We start from the raw sequence: 26056 nt of genomic DNA on the forward strand, positions 1-26056 counted from the left end.
AAAAAAGCAACTGCTTTGGAGGCATTTATTTGCAGATTACTAAGAAGTGACTGACACTTCACATAAGAATGAAAGGAAGAGGAGTTTTTAGGAATCCAAGTCTACAGATTATAAAAAAATATAAGTAAATTTCACACAGGATAAAAACGAAAATAGAAGTATTTTCTGGAACAGAAAATGGAGAATATTTTCTAACAGTGGTATCACTACTATTAATCAGGCTAATCTACTGGTGTGAACTATGATAGCTGTATGGAACTCATTCCATGTGGTTTGAGTGGCACTGACCTTTCCCATCTCCCTATAGCTGCAAATACACAACCCTTGTCATCCAGAGCTCTCCTTGAACTTTTGCTGGAAGGAGCAAGAAAAAGGTCTACTCTTCTTGCTGCAGTCACAGGGCATGAGGACAATAAAATCCTGGAGTTGTGGTTTCTCAAATGGTAGACCACTCTTCTCCCACTAGTGATGGGATTTGAGAGGATTAAAAAACATCAACTCTCCCATCTCTCTACAGTGCAAAACTGTATTCCCCCTGGCTAGGGTGCTGATATAGAAGTAATCCAATTAAAACCAAATTTAGGACTTTCAATTCTCTCTTTCCCAGGAAGGGACCTAGTGGCCTCTAGCAGTCTGAGAAAAGTCAGCCTAAAGATAAACCTAACACAAAGAGGATGGCAAAGCCTACAGATTCTCAGAAAAGGGCCCAAATTCCTGATAAAGCTATTCTTGAAAATGGTGTGTGAATAAATAAGTCTTTCTCTCTCTCTTTCTGGTCAGTTTAAAATCAATGATATTTTACTTACAACAAAAGCTTTCCTATCTGGTTCAACATCTTTCCACCCTGAGTTGTTCTGTTTTTTTCAACTCTTGGTACCATTGCTAAGGATACCACTGCCAATCCCTTTTTGGAATTTTGTCCTCCTGAGCTTCAACCTTTCACTCCTCTTCTGCTCTTTAAAGTATGCAGCATATCCACAGAAACAAGCATGGAGAGACATAAACAGCACAGAACATTGCTATCGATCCAGAACCATTTCTCCTTTTTTCACCAGCAACCTCTTTTCATGCAGATTTATGTAACCCAATTTTGGACTGTATGCTGACTCTAACCTTGCACACCATCAGTACAGGGCATCTGCTAATTATTCACTAACTCACTTTGGAGAACTCTGATCCCATGGGTAAGAAACATCCTGCTTTGGAGCCCAGCTCAGGCTCCTGAGACTTGTCCAGGCTGAGCCCACAGAACACCCTTGGCAAAGAGGGAATCACCTATTGAAGAAACCTCGCCCCTTGTAAGTAGGGCCAGCCCTAATCCAGAGGCAGCCCATCCAGGCGCCTTCCTGAAATTTTAGCAACTAAAAGCATTCTGTTTACAATAAGAAAACCATTTCCCCCCCCACACCCTGATTGGAATGTCCCTGAATAGGTTCATGTTGACCCTCTGTGAAATCAATAACCTGAATGCTATGCGACTCCCGAGGTTCTTTTGTATTTAAGCGGTTTTTTGTTGTTGTTGTTGTTCCTTTTGCCTTTAAAAGATACCTGTAATTGCTAATCGGGGCTCTCTTCCTCTTCGGAGGCGGAGAGCCCGTTTGCGCAAACGTCCAATAAACCCTCTTGCTAATTGCATCTGCCTGTCTGGGGTCTGAGTCTCTGGGGCGTCCCCCGGGACACGTTGGCACCCGTGAGCCAGGGTCCAACACTATGTGTGTCAGCACCTTCTACCAGTTCCCTTACTGCCTTTTCAACAACTCTTATTTTTTTTTTTTAAAGATTTATTCATTTATGATAGACATAGAGAGAGAGAGAGAGGCAGAGACACAGGAGGAGGGAGAAGCAAGCTCCATGCCAGGAGCCCGATGCGGGACTCGATCCCAGGACTCCAGGATCGCGCCCTGGGCCAAAGGCAGGTGCCAAACCGCTAAGCCATCCAGGGATCCCCCCAACAACTCTATTTCAATTCTTTTCAATAGCTCTACCTGTCATGCCTACTTCCTAAACATTAGCACTTCCCCAGGTTTCGTGCCATATAGTAATCCCAATTTTTAGTCAAATAAAACTAAACCCACAGAAATTGAGTGACCTGTTTGAGTCCAAAGGGACAAAGTCAGACTTGGAATTCAAATTTCTATAGCCCAGGGAAGTGTATTGTTTACTTCTACAGCAGGTGGAACAGCCTTTGTTGAGCAAACTCCATGGAGTACTTTATATTTGATCCCGGGAATGATATTTTAAGCAGAATATTGATATTATATGTCACTCTAAGAAGGAAAGATCCAAAAGCCATTTTCAGGTGAGGATATTAAAGGGACTAAGAATTATCTCTTAGGAAGAAAACTCATAGGAGAGAGCAGACAGCTGTCTTAAACATCTGGGTTATGTAAGGAAAACCAGATTTATTTCATGTTTCTCATGAGAAAGATTAGCAACAATGAGCAAAAGGTACAATCAAGTCAATCTGGGTGACATACATAATAAGAGAAATTTCCAATAAGAATTGTTCCCAAATGTTACCTTGTGATGTGGTGAGCTCCCATCAGTAAAAGATTTTAAGCAGAAAGTAGATGTCAAGAAGTTACAGATATAGGAGACACACACTCCTGATTTGAATGATCAGAAGGCTTCTAAGACTCCAGATCCTTTTTAAATTCTAGAATGTGTCTCAGATGAAATGCAAGGAGTAAAATTTTAATTGGTGCTCCTCAAATTTCAGTGTGCATAACAATCACCTGGAGAGCTAGTTAAACTGCATACTCAGGGCCCCACCCCACAGAGATTCAGATTTAGTCAGTCTGAGGTAGAGTCCAAGAATTTGCTTTTCTAATAAACTCTCAAATGATGCTAATTCCGCTGGTCCAGGGACCACGCTTTGAATAGATCTATAAATCCTAAGTATTTATTAGATATTTGTGAAGAGATGAAAGAAAATGAAAAGGCTTTGGCAAGCGAAAAGGGAAATAAAAAGTAATGTGCACTTGGCATTCATATAGGAAATAAAACAGTGTAATGACTACTTCAAAGGAAAAAATCCTTCCAAAACATAGGCCACATCTACCCGACAGTATAAAAACATTTGGAGAGGAAATTAATTGGTACATATGGTTGTGGGTGTTCATTTCTAACCATACTAAACATTCCATCAAAGCGTTTCTTTTACTCATTCGGTTAAGAAATTCCAATGAAATGATGCCATGTAAAAACTTTCTATTTGGAGTCAGATATCAACTCAGACCCACGGTCTCTTCTGCTTATCTCTAACACCTTCTTTAGCAATTCCATTTGGACCATAAAAAAACTGAGGGTGAGTTTGTCAGAAGTAATAGAGTGCTATTTGGGATAAATAGTATAATTCAACTTCTAAGTGCCTTTACCATTGAAATGGAAATCTGAGGCAATGACTTTAAAAACATAAGCTCTCCAATGGCAAAAGGAAATCCTTATCCATCCTTCAAAGTTCATCAAATTGCACTCCCCTATTAATTCTTTACTGATCCTATCAACAGACTGTGAGCTCCAAATCCTTATCTCATGTTCAGATGTTTTTCTTTAAAAAAAAAAAAAAGTTATTTATTTGACAGAGAGAGAGCACAAGCAGGGGGTGCTATAGGAGAGAAGGAGAAGCAGGCTCCCCGCTGAGCAGGGAGCTTGGCTCAGGGCTGATTTCAGGGTCCCGGGATCTTGACCTGAGCTGAAGGCAGACGCTTAACCAACTGAGCCACCCAGGTGCCTCTCTTAAACACTATATGCTGAGTTGCAAATGTTATGTGTTGCATCAGTATAGGCCCAGTAACACAGTGGGTTAAACAGAGTGTATAACATAAATAATTATTAAATTCTGATACATGACTATTTAGGAACAAGTATAAGGAAGCTAAGTGGTAGCTTAGGGTGGAGGGAGAGTAGCCATGGAAGAACAAAGTTGAAAAGGATTCCTCTCCCTAAGGCTGAGGTTCAGATCTCACTGGAGAAGATACAGTTTAGCCCACTGGATAAAAAAGGAGTTCACTAGTTTGCCCTAGCCAGGGCTAATTGGGGTGATGGGGAACAGGAAGTATTCCTCTGAGGATAGCTGATCAGCAGCCAGAGGTGTGGGTGTGTACAACGGAAGGGGGCCTTGGGAACAGGCAGTCCACAGGGGCTGGAAGAGGGAGTGATGGCTCCTGGAATGAAAATCCTCCAGGCTCCTGACAATCCACATGCAGGCCTGCACAGGGAATTAGAGCACTGATGTGGGCAGGAAGCCTTCAGGACACCAGTCTCTACGTCAAGGAGGGGGGTGCTATGGGAATCTTATTACCAGGCTAGACTGAAGCTGCAAGATCACCTACTGATCACACATTCCAGGCATATGGCTAAAGCAGAGCTCCACCAGATGTCCTCATGCACTCCACCAGCTGGAAATAGCAGGAGACACCCTCCTAAAAGCCTCTACTGAGAAAGCTTGGCATCATGCTTACTGTAAAAAAGAGGTACTTAAAAGAATTCTGTCCATTTCAGCATATACTGAAGAACAAATTTCAAGGTAAGAGGTAATAAGTTGATAATTGACACATTTGTGTAATTCCTAGATTGTTGGTTCTTTTAAGACTAAGAACTATGTTTCATCTTAGTAGTCTCTGTGGTGCCTAATTTTTACAATAAACTATGCCTTAGTAAATATTGAGAATTTCCAGCTGTCTTTTTTTCTTCTCTTTTTTTTGCAGAAAGTGACAAGATGATCCTAAAATTTATATGGAAATGTGAAAGACCCAGAATAGCCAAAACACTCTTGGGGTAAAAAAGAAGTTGAAGGACTTATATTTCCTGATTCCAAAACTTATGTCAAAGCTACAGTGATCAATAAAAATTAATAAAATTACAATAAAATACAATAAAAATACAAACCAATGGAAATTCATTGAGACTCTAAAAATACATCATGAAGTTTGTGGAAAAATTGGTTTTTGACATAGGTACCAAACTATTCAAAGGGAAAGAATATCTTTTCAACACATACTACTGCAACAACTGAATATCCATATGCAAAGATTCAAAAGAATGAATTTGGAGACCTACCTCACATCATATAGAAAAATTCACTTTAAATTGGTCTAAATGTTTAGAACCAAAACAATAAAAGTCTTAGAAGAAAAGATAGGAGTAAATCTTCTGACTTTGGATGAAGCAATAGTTTCTTAGCTATGAAAACAAAAACAGAAGTGTCAAAATAAAAAAAAAAAATACATTGGGGCACCTAGGTGGCTCAGTGGTTGAGCGTCAGCCTTCAGCTCAGGGCATGATTCCAGGGACATCAGATCAAGACCTGAATCAGGCTCCCCATAGGGAGCCTGCTTTTCCCTTTGCCTGTGCCTCTGCCTCTCTCTCTGTGTCTTTCATGAGTAAATAAATAAAATACTTTAAAAAATAAAATTAAAATAAAAAGTACATTGGATTTCATCAAAGTTGAAAACCTATGTGTTTCAAGAACATCAAGAAAGTTAAAGACATTCCACAAAATGGGAAAAAGTATTTGCAAATCATGTATCTGATAAGGGACTTGTATCCAGAATACATGAAGAACTTGTACGAAGCAACAACATAAAACAAATGATCTAATATTAAAACTAGTCATAGACTTAAACATTTTTCCAAAGATACACAAATTGCAAGGAGAACATGAAAAGAGGCTCAATATCATCGTCATTAGGGAAATGCACATCAAACCCACAATGATCTACTCTCTCATACCTACCAGAATGGCAATAATCAAAAAGACACTAATAAGTATTGGGAAATATGTGGAGAAATTGGAACTTTCATATATTGTTGGGACTGTAAAATGGTGAAAAATGATCTCATAGTTTTTCAAATGTTTAACATAGAGTTACCATATGACCATGAATTCCATTTTTAGGCATATAAAAGAAAAATGAAAACATACATCCACATAAAAACTTGTACGTGAATGTTTATGGCAGCATTATTTACAATAGCCAAAAAGTGAAAACAACTCAAATGTCCATTACTTAATGAATGACAACAAAATATGCTATAACTGTAGAGTGAAATGCTTATGCTGTAATTAAAAGGAATAAAGAATTGATACATGCTAAACATGGATGAGTCTTAAATACATTATCCTAAGTGAAAGCAGTCACACACAAAAGACTACATATAATTCTATTTATATTAAATGTTCAGAATAGAAAAATTCAGAGAGAAAAAAAGTAAATTAGTCATTGTCAGGGGCTGGAGGGGAAAGGAGAATGGGGAATGCCTGATAATGGATATGGTGGGGAGAGATTAAAATGCTCTAGAATTAGGTAGTAGTGATAAACACACAACATAGTGCACATGCTAAAAACCATTGGATCACACACTTCAGAGTGAACTTTGATATGTGAATTATCTCAATAAAGCTGATATTTATTTTGAGAGCTAAGATTTCAATATTTACTTCCATTTTCTTCTTTCCTTTCCAAGTACAGTTACAGTCAAAGAACCTGTATTGAAAACATAAAATTTCTCTTTCTTTTCTTGGAACAATGAGGATATATAGAAAACTGGAATGTAACAATCATTGACTTCAAGTTTCAGACATCCTTTTTTTTTTTTTTATTCATGAGAGACACACAGAGAGAGAGAGAGAGAGAGAGGCAGAGACACAGGCAGAGGGAGAAGCAGGCCCCATGCAGGGAGCCTGATGTGGGACTTGATCCCGTGTCTCCAGGATCACGCCCTGGGCTGAAGTCAGTGCTAAACCGCTGAGCCACTTGGGCTGCCCCCAGACATTCTTATTAAGATTTCTAATTACAGTTATGGTTGTCAAGAACTTTGAAAACTCATGAAAACAACTGAGACAGGAGAGACTATGGGGCTAGATAACCAATGGAAGAGAAAACTTAAGCAAGCCACTTCATCTCTTTCGGGGTTTCCAATTGCTCACCTGTGAAAGAGGGAAATTGGGATAGATGACCTCCAGCATCTACATGTCTCCCTGGAAAGTTAGCTTTAGAATCAAATTTTCAAAGGCCTTTAATGTTCATGAATTAAATAAATAGTAATAAGGATTATTTCTAACAAAAAATTTTATTAAATGTGGAATTATATATTACACTTTTCTTTTTCTCCTGTAAACCTGTGTCTTTTTATCACTAGGCTAAAATATATAATTCTAACCCTGTGTGCATGTGTATTATATCACATTTTTTTAAAGTTACTTTTGTTTATTTGTTTATATTTATTTACTTATTCTTGAGAGAGAGAGAGAGGCAGAGACACAGGCAGAGGGAGAAGCAGGCTCCCTGTAGGGAGCCCGACGTGGGACTGGATCCCCGGTCTCCAGGATCACACTCTGGGCCGAAGGCGGCGCTAAACCGCTGAGCTACCTGGGCTGCCCTATTATATCATATTTGAATTTTTATGTATTCTTTGAAGGAATCTTTACCCACTTGACAACTTGGCCTTCTGATTTCTATATATATACTTATGCATACTTTGATTACATAGATTTCATTTTTCTCTGTGTAAAGTTAAAATACAGGCAGCTAAAAAAAGCATGAGCTATTTCCGCCAGCCCTCTCCTGGGACTTTGTTCCCAAGTTAGGCAGTTATTTAAAATTGAGCAATTGTACTGCCTTTTCTTCTAATGGTTATCATTTCAAAAACTCATAGCACTTAAAAGACAACAACAACAAAGAATAAAGCAAGCGTCCCTCAGCTGGTCAGTGTACTCCCTTGAAACACAGCAGATACTCTTCTATCTATCTATGTTTGGATTTAGGTATATATTTAGACTCTTTATCCTAGGGAGCTGAGTGCTTTGCACTCTGAAAGCACGTGTTCTCCTATTAATCATCTTAAGAAACCATTTTTTCCCTTCCCCCTTCAAGAAAAAGTATAAAGGCTAAGAAAAAATAATTTGATCAGACCAGATAGGGAGTATAAACCAGTAAGAAAAAAAAACATGGTAAATCAAGTTCCTTGAGTCTTTATGTCCATCTGCTCTCCATAAAAGATCACTGCCTACTCACAAAGCTCTCCTTGATCATTGCAGTCAAAATTAACCCTGCCTTTCCTCTGTGTACTCACAGTGTTACTTGAGACTCTGTTTAATGCTTATTTTATTCTGCTATGCATTATATTACTTAAATGTCTGTCTCCCCTATCAGAATTGTATTTCCTTGACTAATGTGTCAGAATACCACTAAGTCACATCGAATAGAAACTGTCTCATTTCCCAATTTAAATCTCTCCAAATTCTCCTAAAATGGGAAAGGATATCTACTCTATATTTATATTCCTTGAATAGCTCTTGATCATAGTAAAATGATTTCATGAAGGAGGTTTCAATACAGGTGATTGAATTAAATTCACCCGTGAGGTCATCAGTTAAACCATATGAAATGGCAATTTCCTCAGGTCAAAATTTAGTAAGAATTCTATTACCCTGGCCCAAATGCATATCAGAAACCCACTGTTCGAGTGTCAGCTTTTTGTCTTCCTGTAGATGGGCTCTCCTATCAGGCACCTCACATTCAAGTAAATTTGTCAACATTTTATGTGGGTCAATTTAATAATATTTCACCAGAATATAGAACTATATTCATTATAAAAGCACTATATGACATTAATTTCCTCCTATTTCTTACAGACTTGATATTTAAAAAGTGTAACAAGGTAGGGTACTTGGATGATGTTCAGCATGGAGTCTGCTTGGGATTCTCCCTCTCCCTCTGCCTCTCCTGCTCATTCTCTCTCTATCTCAAATAAATAAATAAATCTTTTAAAAAAAAGTGTAACAGGGCAACAAGGCCAGTTACTTGTGAATGGAATAAAAGGTAAAACAATGCTCCTTAGTCTTCTGGAGCAATATAGTACCTTTGAAAATACGAACATATTTCCCAGAAACACACACACACACACCATTTTGCACATAGTTTCAGCAGGTTAATAGATCTTTTCGTCCCCCCAAAGCCATCAATTAATAACTCCTCTTCAAGAGAACTGCACTCAGAAGATTAAGAAAGTGTTGAGTAATTGCCAGATTCCAGTCATTTCCAAATTTTAGAACCAGAGAAAAAACATAATCTGTTTTGGCATCTACCCGGTCCACAAACTACTAGATGGTTGCTACTCTTTGCCTGTATAAATACAATTAGAGTGGAAGATTGTGTAATGTATTGTACAAACTGAGACATTTTTGAGGGTGAAAAGAGCATTAATAATTACAGTAAGACAAATATTTCTGTTAAGAAAATATTATCATTAAATATTTAATATATCAGACTTCTATTGTCCAGATAACCATCTCATTTTTCACAAAGAACTAATGTCCATCACCATAAAAAAATGACCAAATTTATGGATTTTTTCCTTTCATATTTCAAGTGGATTAAGTCAGTTAAATATATAGGACTTAGTCTCCTTACCAGTAAATCCATAGGTAGAATAGATAGATGTTCTCTTAAGGTTTTTTTTAAAGATTTTCCAGCTCTACCATCCTATTAATCCAATATGGAAGTGCTTTTTATCAGAAATGTTTCTATGTAAAGTTTTCTAATCTTCCTGATTAGAAAAAAAAAAGATTTTTAAAATCACAGTATATTTGTAAAAGGCAAATAAGCTTAATTGATTAAAAGTCACTAATGGTTTACAATCTACCAAAACCTAATTTTGAAACATAAATTGTTAAAATGTATTATTACTGACAACCATATAACTAACATGCATATATACTATATGCCAAGCACTGTGTTAATAAGCACATAATGTATTTTCTTATGTAATTATCACAAAGAGGTACATATCTTAGTCCCACTCTATAGACAAGGAAAACAGAACTTAAATACTTGACTGAGGTTATACTGCTAGTAAACAACAGAATCAAGGTGAAAACTCAGTCTGACTACACAGCTTTGGCTCCTCATTGCTGCTAAATTAAAGCTAATGTATTTACTAAGTAATGTCCCTGGCTTTGAACTTAGCTGTCATTTCACCAGTACCCCTGAGGTTAAAAAAATTACATTTCCTAGGTGTCATAAAAGATCCCTCTTTCACAATCACTTCATTGCTTATTATCATGGTAAATGATAAAAGCCACTCTCTTGGTTTAGATGGGGAGAATATAGTATATTCAACTACTGTTAGTACATATTAAATATATCAAGTCTGTTGAGACCAATCATCGAAGGAGTAATTCATAATGAACTATATTCTTGAATATGAAATAGCTGCAATCGCGAGGGATGTGACTCCATCTGAAAGGATTTTTAAAATGACAACCTAGAAATTATTCTATATTTTTATAAGTAGTACTTAAAATCAAGTCCTATTTAAGTTTTTTTAAATCTTAAAATATAATTTAAATGTGAAATTGTCAATTGCTTTTATTTTTATTTTTTTAATAATAAATTTATTTTTTATTGGTGTTCAATTGTCAATTGCTTTTAGTATTGAGAAATTACATTAGCCCAACATACAGTTCCTACTAATACCATTCTTTTTTTTTTTTTTTTTTAATCCATGTGAGACACAGAGAGAGGCAGAGGGGAAGCAGGCTCCAGCAGGAAGCCTGATGTAGGACTTGATCTGGGAACTCCAGGATCACGCCCTGAGCCCTGAGCCAAAGGCAGGCACTCAACCACCGCTGAGCCACCCAGATTCTCCTTACTAATGCCATTTTAAAGACCCCACCTTATATTACCTAAATACCACCAGAGAGAAAGTCATAGACTATAGTGAATTTTTAAAACTAACAATTTTGAGGGGCACCTAGGTGGCTCAGTGGTTGAGCGTCTGCCTTTAGCTTAGGTTGTGATCCCAGGGTCCTGGGATCAAGACCCGCATCCAGCTCCCTAAAGGAGCCTGCTTCTCCCTCTGCCTATGTCTCTGCTTCCCTGTGTCTTTCATGAATAAATAAATAAAATCTTTAAAAAATTAAAAATAAAACTAACAATTTTGAAACCTAGCATTGTAAGTTAACATGAAAGATTATAATGCAGATTTTCCTGGAGATATATGGATACAACAAGCCAAATTTGGGCATCTCATTAAATAACGAAAGTGAATCACTTCACCAACACTTAAATAAAATTGTTGAGGACTATGCCATTTTATATGCTCAGAACTATACAGTAAGTATATAGTTAACAAACATAAACAACCATAGGGTATCTGCCTGTAATTGCCCTCCTTTCCTTACATGAATCGGCCAATTTAGGTCTGGGACAAGGAATTTTTTTTTTTTTTTCAGAATAGAAGTCTTTGAAGACCCTGGGGATGTCCCACTAACTCATTCTGACATTTTCTCAGCTCCAAAACATTTCTTAGTTGTATAAATGCTTTGTATTCCCTGCGAGATTTTTTTTCCCTGTGAGATTTTAAGCACTCAACAACATGGAAGATCTTTTAAGCAAATGCGTGATGCTAGCAAAATAACAAAAATAATAATATCAGAGGATGTAAATACTAAATTAGTCTAGAGTCTTGGTGATCTAAAAGCTATAAACTTTAGGAAATATCTTAGAAAAGACTTAAGTGTTTTTGTGCCTTTCATCTAGCACTTAAGTTCACGTAAATCTTAACACTAACAAATTATAACTAATTTATTTTCCTCCTACAATTATGCTGAGAGTAGTATAAACTTCCATCGGGAGGTCATATCAAATCGGGATGTATACAAAATTACACAAAACTAAAAGTAAACATTTGTGCAAAATGTATCTAATAAAAAGCCAAAGCTGGAGATAAACTGACTTGTAAATTGTATAAAAAAATACGTCCAAAATCAAAGGCATCTTTAAACACAGTCCAGAAATTGTATTAAATCAAAGGCAAAACTTGAAGGTTGTTATAGCACTACTATCCAAAAACTTAAAACCAGCTGGGTACAGGAAAAATAGAGGGAGGTTTCTTCAAAACCACCCACACAGTGGCTGTCTTCCTCCTACCAGGGCTGCCCATAGAGACCAGCTTCCTGCTCAAGCATGAGGAGCACACAGTGCATATGGAAAACTATGGAGTCAGCCAAATTCCCACCCACTTCAGTTCCTATCCTCAGCAGCTCCCTGACAACCCACAGAAACCAATCAGTTCAATGTGATGGCAAGATGAAAGCCGAGACCCACTTCTCCTGTAAATGGAAATGTTTAGGTACATTGCAGAGACTCAACAAAGCCCCCAGAGTAGATTAATGAAACATCAAGAGTTTTAAAAAGCTAAAGTTGAAAAGGAGCATTTTATTAGAAAAGGAGATTTGAGGCATGAAGGAATGGAGTTTTCTTAATTATAAATGGAGAAAGGAGCAAAAGATATTAAGTATAGTTGATCTTTGAATAACATGGGTTTGTGCTCACTTCGGCAGCACATGTACTAAAATTGGAACAAAACAGAGAAGATTAGCATGGCCCCTGTGCAAGGATGACACATAAATTCATGAATAACATGGACTTAGCTATAGAAGCCCACTTAAACACAGATTATTTATAGTGTGATAAGTGTATTTTTTCTTATAATTTTCTTTTCTCTAGGTGACATTATTGTAAGAACACAGTATATAATACGTGTAACATACAAGATATGTGTTAATTGACTATTCATAGTTAAGCCTCCAGTCAACAGTAGGCTATTAGTTGTTAAGTTTTGGGGGAGTCGAAAGTTACATGCAGATTTTTGGCTCCACAAGGGTTGGCACTCATAACCCCTGCATTGTCTTTGTGTGTCAACTGTGGTCACACAAAGAAAACTACTATGAGGAAAGAAATCCCTTTCAAAGGCACTAGGTTATAAGAAAATAAATTGAGTGATGTAAAAAAAATTAAAAGTTTGTCTCTCCAGAATCATTAGTGATTGAATTAAGGTATGCAGAGTTTTCAGAGAGCTGCAAGTATATCCTTTAACACAGATTTAAAACAAATTTAACCATCTAGGGGCCTGAGTGGCTCAGTTAATTGAGTGCCCAACTCTTAATTTCAGCTCAGGTCATAACCTCAGGGTCATGAGATCATGCCCTGAGTTGGGACCCCAGCATGGAGCCTGCTTAAGATTCTCTCTCCCTCTCCCCGCACCTGTGTGTGTCCACTCTCTAAAAAAAAAATTAACCATCTTGAATGCAAATATTTCTAAAATCTACTGTATATCATTTTGACTTCTTAAATGTGCTTATTCTTAAAAGTTTATGATAAGAAACATTGTGCAATGATTTACAAACTTCAACGTGAGATCAGGTGGTAGGTTGACTGATAAGAATCATTTGGGATGCCTAATAAAAAATATAGAGGGTTGCCTGGGTGGCTCAGTGGTTAAGCATCTGCCTTTGCTCAGGGTGTGATCCTGGAGTCCTGGGATCGAGTCCCACATCAGGCTCTCCTTGAGGAGCCTGCTTCTTCCTCTGCCTGTGTTTCTGCCTCTTTCTCTGTATCTCTCATGAATAAATAAAAATCTTAAATATATATATAGAGAGAGGGGTGAAGATTCTGATTTTCTAGGGCAGGAGTAAAGCACAGAAACCTGTGCTTTTTAAAAACTTTCTCAGGTGATTCTGATTCAGAGCCAGTTTCATCAACCATCTATGATTACAGTTTGTGGCACGGAAGATAGGACTGATGAGCTTCGTGCCTCTGATTGTTCTAGTGTAGCTCTGGGTGCCCGGCTCTGTTGAGGGACAGGCCTATTAGGACCTCACATGGCTAAGGCAGAGCTGGCCCTGGCAGGGAGTGCACAGCTCTGTTCCTGGCTCCCTCTGCCCCTGCATCTGTTCTCCTTGTTGGCCAACTCCCTTCTAGAAGGCCTTGTGGCCTGTTTAACAAGTGGAGCTCGCATACCGTCACTTCTTGGGCTCTATTCTTTCTTCCTCAGCCTTCTTCCCTGTTAGGCTGGGCTTCCTATCTCCAGGAGAAGCCCTGCCTTTTGCTTAGAAAGTGGAGGTGGCCCGGCCTCTGTCCACCAAGCCTGGCATCCAGGCAGGAAACCCATTCACACCAGCAGTCTCAGGGCAGCTCCCCTGCTGTAGATGCAGCCATCACCCGGAGATCCCCTTTTTGTCTTTGCCTCTGATTTTTACACAGTATGGAGTAGCCACAGCGAGCAGAGTTAGAGGATGTGCAGACCCTTTGGGGTCCAATAAAGTGTTCGTGTTCATGTTTAAAAAAAAAAAAAAAAACTTGCTTTTTTTTGCAGTTTTTTTTTTTTTTTACAAAATGATTCAGCTTTTATTAATTAGCATCTTAGAAGAAACAAAAGATAAGAGAGCCAGCAAAGCTCTGAACAAACACAATGAAACAGGTGCAGACAGGCCTCAAGAAGCCATTTGAACAGATGGAGGCAACACCCTCCTCGAGTGGGCCCTGACCCAGGGGTGCTCCATGATCTGGGCCAAGGGTAGCCTTTCCAAAGGCTGGTATCTGAGAAGCTTGGAGACTAAGTCCTGGGCCCCCAAAGGTAATGATGGGGGAAATCGTAGGTCTACCTTGAGGATGCGTCTGTAGGTCTCATTATGGGAAGGGCTCTCAAAGGGTGGATATCCTACCAACAGCTCATAGCAAAGTACTCCAATGCACCACAGGTCAACCTTCTCATTGTATGTTCTCCTCTCAATCATTTCCGGGGGCAAGTAGTCCAGAGTCCCACACATTGTCTTTCTCCTCAGATATGGTGTGTGCACAGACCAGCCAAAGTCTGCACTTGCTTAACTATTAGTATTCAGGTAGCTTTATTTGTAATAGTTGCCCATGTCTCAATACACATTGATTTGGCATCTAATATGTCCTAATATTCAAAATGGGCTTTGGTATATAAAGATAAATAAAACATGGTCTGTCAAAGAGTTCATATTCAAATAGGGGAGCCAAATACATAATTATGGTACAGAGAATCAATCCAATAACAGGATGCCATGAAAAACAATCACTGGACAGTGAAAGACATCTTATTCTAGCCAGAGCTTCCTGGAGGACGGCATCTGAGGTGAATCCTAAAGATTGAGATATTAGCCAAGTGAATTTGGAGTGAGAATGAGAAGGGAGAAGTGGGCAATGTACTAAGTCTCCCCCTAATTATACATATAGTATCAGGAGTTGATAGAAAGCAGGGAAGGAGCCGACAGCAGTTCCAAGTTCATCTTGCAGGAAGCAGAAAGCTGCTGTAACATAAAGTCACAGAGTGTCACTATCAGACTTGCATTTCAGTCAGATGTTCTTGGCTGGATAAGTGGTATATAATTTTAAGAAGGTTAAGAAATGGAAGGAGAAAGAGGATTTAGGTATCTATGGAAGAATTCCATGTATGATATATCAGAGCTCTGATAAAGGCAGTGAAAATTGACATGGAAAAGGGAATGCAAATTTGAGAAAAATGGAGGCAAAAAGACAAGATGATTGATTAGATGGGTATGGCAGGTGGGGAGGATAGAAAAGGATTGGGAAGGAAAACAGATCCAAGGATGACTCCACCCATTTGCAAGACTACGGCAAGTAACTTATTCTAAGTGTCATTAATAAAACGTGGAGCCTAGGCGCGCCTGGTGGCTCAGTTGGTTAGGTGGTCAGCTCTTGATTTCTGCTCAGGTCATGATCTCAGGGTCTGGGGATCAAGCCACACGTTGGGCTCCCCTCTGAGCAGGGAGTCTGCTTGAGATTCTATCTTTTTGTCCCTCTGCCCCTCCCCCTGCTCTCTCTCTCTCTCTCAAATAAATAAATCTTTAAAAAAATAAAATAAAAATATGGAATCTAGATGGCCTTTAAGAGAACTTCTATTCTAAAAGCCTATGAATCACTATAATACAGATTACTGTATGATTAAATGATATCCTCAAAGCTTCTTAAAGTTGACCTTACATTAAGTGACTCCTGGACATTTTAAATTCACATACCTATTTGCTAAGTTCTCTCTTGGTTATTTTATCAGCTGTAATAGTAGCTGCTGACAACATGCCTGCTTCCAACAGTTCTTCTCTCTTCTAAGTTTTCTATTTCATATGTATACTGTAGGTATGGAGTCTAGGTAACTAATCTCCCTCTCTTCTGAACTACATAGCACTTCATTTGTAATTCCCTATGACATTTCTTCATTCCACAGTGCTTTTTCTCTTGGTTGTATAAATGTTTTATGTGCCTTGTAAAGGAAAAAGCAACTAAGAATAAAAATGGGTCTCAAAAAAAAAAAAAAAACGGGTCTCCATATTCTTTGTGCACTTATCCCATAAGTGACCCCATACACAATCACACTGCATACAGAACTTAAATAAATCCATTAAGTATCTTTTTGCACCAAAATTGTTAAAATTGTGAATACATTATAAATAAACAGGCTGAGGACCCAAGCAGCATTTTTTTTCCTCAGTAGAGGTACTATAATGTTCAAAAGATTTAATAGTTTTTCAGAAGGTTTTTGCTTAGTTCCTTATTCCTGTGTTCTGCATAGATAATATTAAGAGTCAGAGATACAAAATAGAAAAACATCATTAGCACAGAAAAAACTGAAGATAAGTACGATTTAAGAAAAGAAGCAACTATCAAAAAAATAAATTAACAGGCAGCCCCTGGTTTTGCACATAATGAATTGCTATAATTCTATGTGAGGGTTAAATATTTACATTTTTGTTACAAAAATCCTTTAGATCCGCACATCTCATTAGTGTAATTTGAAAATACATATCTACCAGTCTGTGTCAACTTTGTACTCTTGTCTTCCCTGATAATTGTACCTCACAGATGAACTGAACAAATTAAAGCTAAATAGTGTGTTGTCGATGCCAAAACTCTGCCATGAGGGACATGCCTGATGATTTTGACCTTTGTCAATTACAATTAACTTTATGAGGCCCATACATACTTATAAATGTCTCAACAGAACTTTTATTTTTCTAGCACAGTGCCTGTTTTATCTATTAAAATGTTATATCAAAATTCAATTGAATAGATAAATTGTCACTTGTTCCAAAAAAGAATGCAGTGGGGCCAAACTAATCTATTGACCCTCTTCCTCTAATGCCTCGAAAGAATCATTCTCCAGCTGCTGAACACCAGAGTACACATTTTATTTATATGTCAATTCATATGTAGAAAGTGCAAGTTGGAAAAAGTCTCAGAAATTGTGAGCTAACAACTGCCTACAATTTGAATATTTAAGAAGGTAAGGAATCACTGAATTTTTATTTTTAATTTTTTTTAGATTTTGCTTACTCATTCATGAGAGACATAGAGAGGCAGAGACATAGGCAGAGGGAGAAGTAGGCTCTTTGTGGGGAGCCTGATGAGCGACTTGATCCCAGGACCAGAGGATCATGACCTGAGCCAAAGGCAGACATTCAACCACTGAGCCACCCAGGTGCCCCAATTTTTCTTCCTTTTTTTAATCAATAATATGTCCAATGTGCTGCAGAAGCAGAAAGGAACTGGTTAGTAGTCACAGAAGGCCTAAAATGTACTTGTCTAGAGTCTCTCAAGTCTACTCCCTACTTAAATTCTGTTCTACATGAACTCCAAAAAAGAATTTAACCATTAGGGGCTTACTGCTCCTGCTCTATAATGATTAAACTTTGGCAAACACCTTTTTTGGTCTTACCTTGGTTAATACAAGATGGCAATTTCCCAAAAATAGTTTTAATAGGAAACAAAGCAGAGCAGGAGGCCTAAAAATGGACAAAGACATGGGATGAGTTTTATAGAGTAGGCCTTTTAACCCAAACCTAATCAAAATTTAGAAATGGCTGAATTAGCTCAAACATTGATTATACACCTACTACATGCCTGGCACTTGGTAAAGCACAAAGGAAAACAGTGGATATTCCCTCTAGAAACATATAGTTCAATTAGAGAGAGGAACACATAGTTCCATAGTAAAGGAGTTACTATAATGAGGCAAATGCTAGAACAGACATATATACATATTGGTTTACTAACAGGCTTAATGGAATATTTCATTTAAATCTACTAATTTTTACTCTCAACTCAGTCTTAATAGTATATATTAGCCAATTGTCAAGGTCACTCCCTATTCCTAAAACACGCCTCCTTTTCTATCTAAATCCAAGATGGCAAATACAAGCACTTGTGTCATCTCTCATATTTCCCTTGCCATGGCAGTCATTCTTTTCCCAAAATGTTCTCACAAGCCATCTTATACAGTATACCAGGCAGTCACTAAGAGTAATTGGCACGAGATGAAACCTATCTTCTTCTTTTATCTGGATTTACTTCCACTAGTACCACATTGGCAGATGCTGTTTGAAACTTTCAGCATGGGGTGTGATTTCTTGCCCAGCCAAAAACACATGTTCTTTAATTTCTGTTTAAGCGCTTCACATTCCCTTTTGGGCCAACCACTAATTTATTTCCTATGTTAGGAAGCTTAAGGTCCAAGCTCATCTGTAGAGCAGAAATAACTATATGCTTTCCATATGCAATGAAAAATCACACACATCTCATATTGTTAGTTCTACTCATATAACATTAATACTAATTAATATGTTTTGAGTATGAACTTGAGTGCCAATAATACCCGTATGATGCAAATACAAAAACTGAGGATTATGGGGCACCTGGGTGGCTCAGTTGGTTGGATGTCTGCCTTTGGCTCAGGTCATGATTTTAGGATCTTGAGATCAAGCTCCATGTCAGGCTCCCTGCTCAGTTGGGAGCCTGCTTCTCCCTCTCCCTCTTCCCCTGTTTGTGCTCTCTCTCCCTTTCTCTGTCTCAAATAGGTAGGTAAATAAAATCTTTTAAAATAAATAAATAAAATTATTAGGAAAAAAAAAGAAAAATGAGGATCAGAGAGAGTCAGGATTAGAATTCAGGCAAAGTCAAGACTCTTGAATTGTTAACTTGTACCCTCCACCACCTCCACTCCTCCACTTCTCCAAATCCTTCTAAATGCTCCCAGGTAAGGGTAGCACCCCTCTCAGAAGTCCTTAGTTTTTTTTTTAAAGTCCTTAGTTTTCTTTACACATTATTTTAAACATACATTGAGAATAATAGACTTTCTCAGGAAAACACACACAGGAAAGCAAATATGACAAAACATTAACATCTGGCCAATGTAGAAGAAAACTCTTGGTATTCATTGTACTTTTCCTGCAACTTTTCTGAAGGCTTAAAATCTTTCAAAATAACAAGTTGGAGACAAAAGAGTTATAGACCTAATTTTTGCTGAAGTAAAGGGTTTTAAATTATAGATGCCTTAGAATATTAATAGGACAATTTACATGTTCATTAAAACATTTTTAAAAATTTAAGGAGGAAAAAAAAAAAATTTAAGGAGGGTACAGAAAATAACTGCATGTAATTTAAATATGAGTGATAAAGGAATATGCATCATAGAAAAACTGTTTATATCCTTTTGCTTTTGAGAATAATTGAGAATAATTGTTTCTGTCCTTTTGTTTCTGAGAATAATTGAGAATAGTTGTTCTCTAATAGGAACAATTTGACCAACTGGAATAAATGCAAAGGACAGCAGCCAAGACACACAGGCTAGATCTAGAGGCAAAGTCATATGGAAATCATAGAATTTTAAAGCAGTTAAGAAGTTTTTAAAATTGTCTACTTCAATCTGCTCATTTTACTGATGATGGAATTCAATACCAGACTTTAAATGAACTGTCTAAATTTCTACAATCTGATAACAGCAAAACTACTCATTTCTTCTATATCTCAGTAGAGCCTGTATCATTCTAATTCCTTTATAAAGTGACAAAGTCATCCCAAGATTGCTTATGAGAAAAGCGGTGTGGGGCACAGTGAACATTATGGTGATAGATTCATTGGCCAACATGACTGAAAAAGGCATACAGAGGTAACTTAACTTTTAGAGGAACTGGCTAAAAATGTTCATCTCTCAGTCATATATTCCACTAGGTCAACTTCATTATTAGACTGTAAGATGGTTCTCCTGTAGTTCCAAGTTCATAGCATCACACACCAATCCTGTAGATAAGATTTTGCTTTTCTTAAAATACGAACAAAAGTCCCAGAATTAAATTTTATTGACCCTGATCAGCCTGACTTGGGTCATGTGCCCATCCTTTAACCAATCCCTATGGGAGGTAAAGAAGATCAAATGCATTTGATTTACTTAGTAAAGGTCATATTCCCTGGTCCTGGACTCAGGAATAAAATCATATTCCCTGAAATCACAGACTGAGAGTAGAAGAGAATTGGATCAATTAAAAAAAAAAAAAAGCTGGCATACTGTTAACACAAGAAGTAGGTACAGATAACAAATGGCAAAATCCAAAAATTGTACAACATCTATCCATAAGTAACAGTTGAAAAAATAAAAGTTAAGAGAAGACAAAAATTGCCTTTTAAAAAAACACCCAAAAAGTATCTTGAGAAAAGAAAGACTAATCTGTTTTCTTATACTTCAGGAAAAAATAAGGACCAATAGGCAGAGGAGAAAAGGATACAGATTCAATTCAGTAGACACGAAGAACTTTCTAACAATTAAAGATATCCAGTAACTGAGCAGGTGGCATCATGAAGTAATGAGTTTCCCATAGTTGGAAGCCTTCAAGCAGAAGGAGGGTGACCATCTGTCAGGGATGTTATAGAAGGGATCCCTATACTGGGTGGGAGGTTGCTCTAAACTGCCTGTTAGATTCCTTCCAACTCTAATTCTAAATTATTGAGAACAGCATGAATAAAAGATCCAAACCCATTCAAAAACTAAATTATTCAACAAAAGGTAATAGAACTTTCAGCTATGAAGTTGAATCAAGCAGACTTTGGGTGTCATCCATCCCACTTTATAAGGAAAATAGAAACAAATCTTTAAAAATGATTATTTTTAAATTACAACATTAAAGTTAATTTTACAAGGGAATTTTACCCTCCCCCCCAAATTTTAGAATTTTCTCTTTCAAATTTGATCAGTAGGTTTACATAATTTCACTTCTACCAGACTTACTCCCTAACTGAACAGAGCTAACTTTTGCATTACTCTTTTTATATTCCCAGCTCCTGGGATATAGGATAGCTGGGTGGCTCTGCTACTACCAAGCTGTACTTTTTCACTTAGCATTATATTAAATATGTTTACTACATGTTTAAACATATGTAGTAAACCGATTTGATACAAAATCTCCACTATTAACATTTTAACACCTTATACATTCAGTTGTGTTGGTGTATCATATTTACTCAGCCATTTACCTGTTGAATAGCATTCAGGCTTCTTTGAACTCTTCACTATAGTTCTACCATGAACATCTTTATACAAACAGCCTTTTCCCCTTTTGAATTATTTCCTAGGTCTGGGGTTAGTGGGCCCAAGGCTATGGATATTTTTATGGTTCTAAACATGTACTACCAAAAAGAATGTTAGCAGTTTGCAGTGCTACTAGCAATAACTGAGTTTAACATTTCCTTAAGGCACTGTCCATATTAGCTTCAACATTTTAAAAATTGCTAATATATATTAATTGGTACTTTATAATTATTTACTTTTTTCCCCTCTACTAACGAGTTGGAATAGAATTCCCATATATTTTTTTTTAAGCTAAACACAACTCTTAATCTGCATTCCTACTGTAGGGAGTGACTCAGCAGTGCACATGTTGTAAAGTCACATCAAAGGAAGAAAATAAAACAGTGTTAAAGTAACCAAATTAGGCCCTAGTCGGAGTCCACTCAAGCTAGGCCCACATGAGCAAGCCAAAACTTAGCTAAACTTCTATGCTCAGCTCTCCGAGGAACCAAATGCCTAGATTAACCAGTCAACACAAGTTACCTAACCCTGCTCCAAACTTCCCTTTGCTCCAATCAGCAAATGCCATGTTTCTGTCCTGCTCCTGCTCACTTTGGTCTATAAAACTTTCTCAAATTGAACAATTCTTTGGAACTCCTTTCTATCTGCTATACTGGATGCTGCTCAATTCATGAATCGCTGAGTAACGCCAATATGATCCTTAAAATCTACTCAGTTGAATTTTGTTCTTTAACAGAGAGTATAAAAATTAATTCCAAGAAGGAGAACTTCTCCTCCGAATCAGAGTGGACTTTCTGGAAAGGCTAGAGAATATTGAGCAAGCATTGGTTCAACATGTCTCTGATATAGCTTCCTGAAACTGAAGGAATGCTAAAGAAAGTGAGAGTTCTCCAATAAGCTCCTTTTCCTTTAAATTCACATATATCAATTCAGAAGCCATACTTTTTCCTGGGATTTTGGTTCAGATTCCAAACATTTCAAAAATAATTCCCCATACTGAAGGCTCTACTATGCAGGAAAGAAGCAGATACAAAAAAATCACATATGAAGCAAATATTAAAGCACACGAAACATAATAAATTAACATCATAGTAATGTGAAAAAATCAAACCGAAAATGAAGTTTTCACAAATAACCACACTTGTTTTTCTAAGGTTATATTACTAAATGAGTACAGATTGCTCCAACTTGTTCATTTTCCTCTGCAAAGACATCCAAATAAGAGTGGAAAAACATTAAAAATAAGATATTAGAAGTGTGAAAGTGAAAGATTAAAAGTTCTTGTTCCCATAGCAATTGCACAAGACAGATTTATACTACATAGGCCACTCCTTGGACAGGCATCAGTTTCTTGCCACTTACTAATTACTGTGAAAACACAAGGTAAATGCACTAATAAAATCACAACTAAACTACACACAATTTGAGACCAATATGTCATAGTTGCCTGGGCAATAGCAAATATATTTGCCACATAAACCAGCAAGAATAGTTTTATACATATAATACCCATATTATGCAGACCAGTGAAAACAGCCTTCCCCTCCCATAAGAAAGTATGTTATCAGGGATGTAACTTGAATAATGTCTTTTTCACAAAATACTATTAGATTTTTTTTTAAAGAAGTGATTCCCTAAATCTCCAAAGTCTTTATGAACAAAAGAATCACAGTTCAAAGAGAAACTCATTCACTAAATTAAAGGTAGACAAAACCAAGAAAAGGAAAAAGTTGGGACATCAATCCTGGACTAGGATCAGAGGATTCTGGCCACCCTTTGGTGGAAGTTCTTGGATTTTGTCAGATAGTAGACTAGAATTTGAAAAAGAATGGAAGTTTTTTAAGAGTAGGAACCTGGGTCTAATGTCTACTAGTGTTCAATAAATATGTGTTAAATGACTGAATACAACTCTTGAAGAAGAAGCCTGAATCTCTGAAAGGCCAGATAATATATTCTAGACTAAAGGACTTCTGTTAAGACCTGACCCTCAAGTTTAACAAAACTAAGCTCTGTATTACTCTTTTTACCTGCCCTGCTATATATATTCTGTGCCTTCTGAGTCCTCATATATATAAGGAACTTCTGTTCACTCTGTACCCAGACTGAAGAGTGCATAGCCGCTTGACTTACCAAGTTGTCAGACATAAGCCCAAAGAGGGGGGACCTCAAAATGTGCCTTAAGCTCCACAGAGTTGGCAGTAAAAGGCTGATGTTCTCTGTGCCACTATATATAATCATAAAGCTTTTAGTAAAAAATTTATAAGGCCACTTTTCATAAGAAACACTACTGACAGCCAAAGCAAAACTTCAAAAATGAAAATGTTGTCATTAGAGTAAAGCAAAGAGGCCCATCAGGGAATGTTTTTGGTTTCCCATGGTGACATTTGTTTCTGATTATATATATAATATTAAATACTTTCCCCTGGGTTTTAAAAGGCTTTTTTTAAAAAAAATTTTTTTATTTATTTATGATAGTCATACAGAGAGAGAGAAACAGGCAGAGACACAGGCAGAGGGAGAAGCAGGCTCCATGCACCGGGAGCCTGATGTGGGATTCGATCCCGGGTCTCCAGGATCGCGCCCTGGGCCAAAGGCAGGCGCCAAACCGCTGTGCCACCCAGGGATCCCCTAAAAGGCTTTTAAGAAAGGAAATAAACCAGATTCATTTTCTTTCTAATTTGTGATATTCAAAGGCATATTTTCTAGTTTCTATAGTCCTGCTTACTAAATACAGGAAATAGGTCTTTAAAATAAGTCTTTAAATTTCTGCCTATTTTAATTCCCTCTCTGGGCCTGAAAACATTTTAATAGAAGATCGCAAATAACTTATTCTCCATACATAGGCATATTTATTTTCCACTGATAAATAGCCTCATATTTTATCTATACAAGTCTATAATTTTCTCAAAGAACAGATGAAAGATATAAAAAGCTCGTTTGTTTGCTTTTAAAACACCCTCCAACTTCCCTTCCACAGAATAGGTAGGGTAGTTAGATGTGTGTTTCCTAACACCACCAAGCAGTTAACTCAGTTCTGACACTGTCTACCCGGAGATAAGGTCACAGATCTCACACCTTAAGAGCTCAGTGCCACAGACTGCCCTCCTTTTGATGCCAATTGCAGGTCCAGGTTGTCACCTGTGCTTCTGACCAATTGGCTCTAAATTGGAGGTTTCCGTGACATGGTCCTTGGTTCAACAGCTCGCAGAACTGAGAGAAACTTTTACTAGTTTATTGTGAAGGATAATATAAAGGATACAGATGAACAGCCAGATGTAGAGGTACACAGTACAAGATGTGTTGGAAGGCGTCCTGAGCTTCTGTGTTCTCTGTGTGAACCACTCTGCTTGCCCATTCACATGTTCCCTTATCAAGAAGCTCCCGGAACCTCTGTCCTTTTGGGCTTCCATGAAGGTTTCATTACATAGACATGATTAATTAAATCATTGACCACCATTGATTGATTCAACTCAGACACCTCTCTACCCTCCTGGAGTTCAGGGGTTGGGACTAAAATTTCTAACCCTCTAATCAACATTTTTATTCTCCAGGCAACTAGCCCCCATCCTTAGTTAACTACGGGCATTCCAAGGCATTCCAAAAGTGTCCTCGTTAGCAAAACAAGAGATGTTTACAGCTCTCCTCAAGTAGGAAATTCCAAGGTTTTAGGAGCTCTGTTCCCAAAATGGAATGAAAACCAAATATATGGTTGACCCTTTTTTTTTTTTTTAAGATTTTATTTATTTATTCATGAGAGACACAGAGAGAGGCAGAGGGAGAAGCAGGCTCCATGCAGGGAGCCTTACATGGGACTCAATCCCAGGTCTCCAGGATCACACTCTAGACTGAAGGTGGCGCTAAACCGCTGAGCCACCAGAGCTGACCCTTGAACAGAGGTTTGAAATGTGCAGGTCAACTTATACTTGGATTTTTTTACAGCACTATTAGCATTTTCTCTTCCCTATGATTTTCTTAGGAGCATATCTTTTTCAAATACAGTATATAATACATGTAACATACAAAATATGCTAATCAACTATATATGTCAGGAGTATGGCTTCCAGTCAACACAAGACTATTAGTAATTAGGTTCTGGAGGAGTCAAAAGTTATACAGGGGTTTTTGATTGTGCAGTTCAGTGTCCCTAATCCCTGCATCCTTCATGGGCCAACTGTATATATTTCTTATAAGTCACAATATCACGGGTAGTGAGGAAAAGATTTATGAGTTAGTATCCCCTTTATCAACCACTGAGAGAGACAGACATATCCTGGCCCATTTGTAGAAATACACACCAAGGCCTTGGGAGCATTTGGTAGTGCATACATGCTCCAAGGCTCTAACAATCAGCACACACCGGAGAAACACTTAACAGAGACAAAGACACACACCTTCGGAGAGACACTACACAGAAGACAAAAGGATCAAAAGAGACAGAGAAGTGTGTATTACTTGCAAAGGATGGACGGCACTCAGGACAGGCCTCCAGCAGCACACTCAGGCACAGCCTCCGTGCCAAGGAAGAACAGGGCCAGCCCGCTGGAGTGTAACTGTGCATCACACACACACACACACACACACACACACACACACACACACGCTCTCCTCTCTCCCTCACACTCACCCTCTCTTACATACACTGTCTCTCACAGACTCCTAACAGTTTCACACATACACAATTTCTTAAAATCTGTTACGTACATACTCACACATTCCGTCTCACACACACAACCTCACACACAGACAATCTCTCTCACACACGTACATACGGTCTCTCGGTGTACACAGTCTCACACACGCGGCCTCACGGACGCGCGCGAACACGCACAGTCGCTCTCAGGGCTCCCCCACACGCCCCCGTTGGCTC

General features: G+C 37.8%; 2 long non-coding RNA genes and 1 other non-coding gene across 9 annotated transcripts in view; 2 read left to right on the top strand and 1 right to left on the bottom strand.

Annotated features, from left to right (window-relative positions):
- LOC121493154 overlaps window positions 1-26056 on the bottom strand; it is a 399396-nt gene that overhangs the window by 279749 nt on the left and 93591 nt on the right. For 5 of the 7 annotated variants that reach the window (XR_005988391.1, XR_005988388.1, XR_005988386.1 and 2 more), the window contains exon 1: window positions 25642-26019. The exons of the other annotated variants lie outside the window; for them this stretch is intronic. This is a non-coding gene — a long non-coding RNA (uncharacterized LOC121493154). Of the gene's footprint in view, window positions 1-25641; window positions 26020-26056 lie in introns of those variants that run through there. 7 annotated transcript variants of the gene reach the window in all.
- LOC121493155 lies at window positions 1010-5218 on the top strand. The gene is made up of 3 exons (XR_005988394.1): window positions 1010-1298; window positions 4351-4528; window positions 4710-5218. It is a non-coding gene; the product is annotated as an uncharacterized LOC121493155 (long non-coding RNA).
- On the top strand, window positions 12334-12440 carry LOC121493975. The gene has a single exon (XR_005988624.1). It is a non-coding gene; the product is annotated as a U6 spliceosomal RNA (small nuclear RNA).

This window comes from Vulpes lagopus, chromosome 6, assembly GCF_018345385.1.
Source record: "Vulpes lagopus strain Blue_001 chromosome 6, ASM1834538v1, whole genome shotgun sequence".
Lineage (NCBI taxonomy): Eukaryota > Metazoa > Chordata > Mammalia > Carnivora > Canidae > Vulpes > Vulpes lagopus.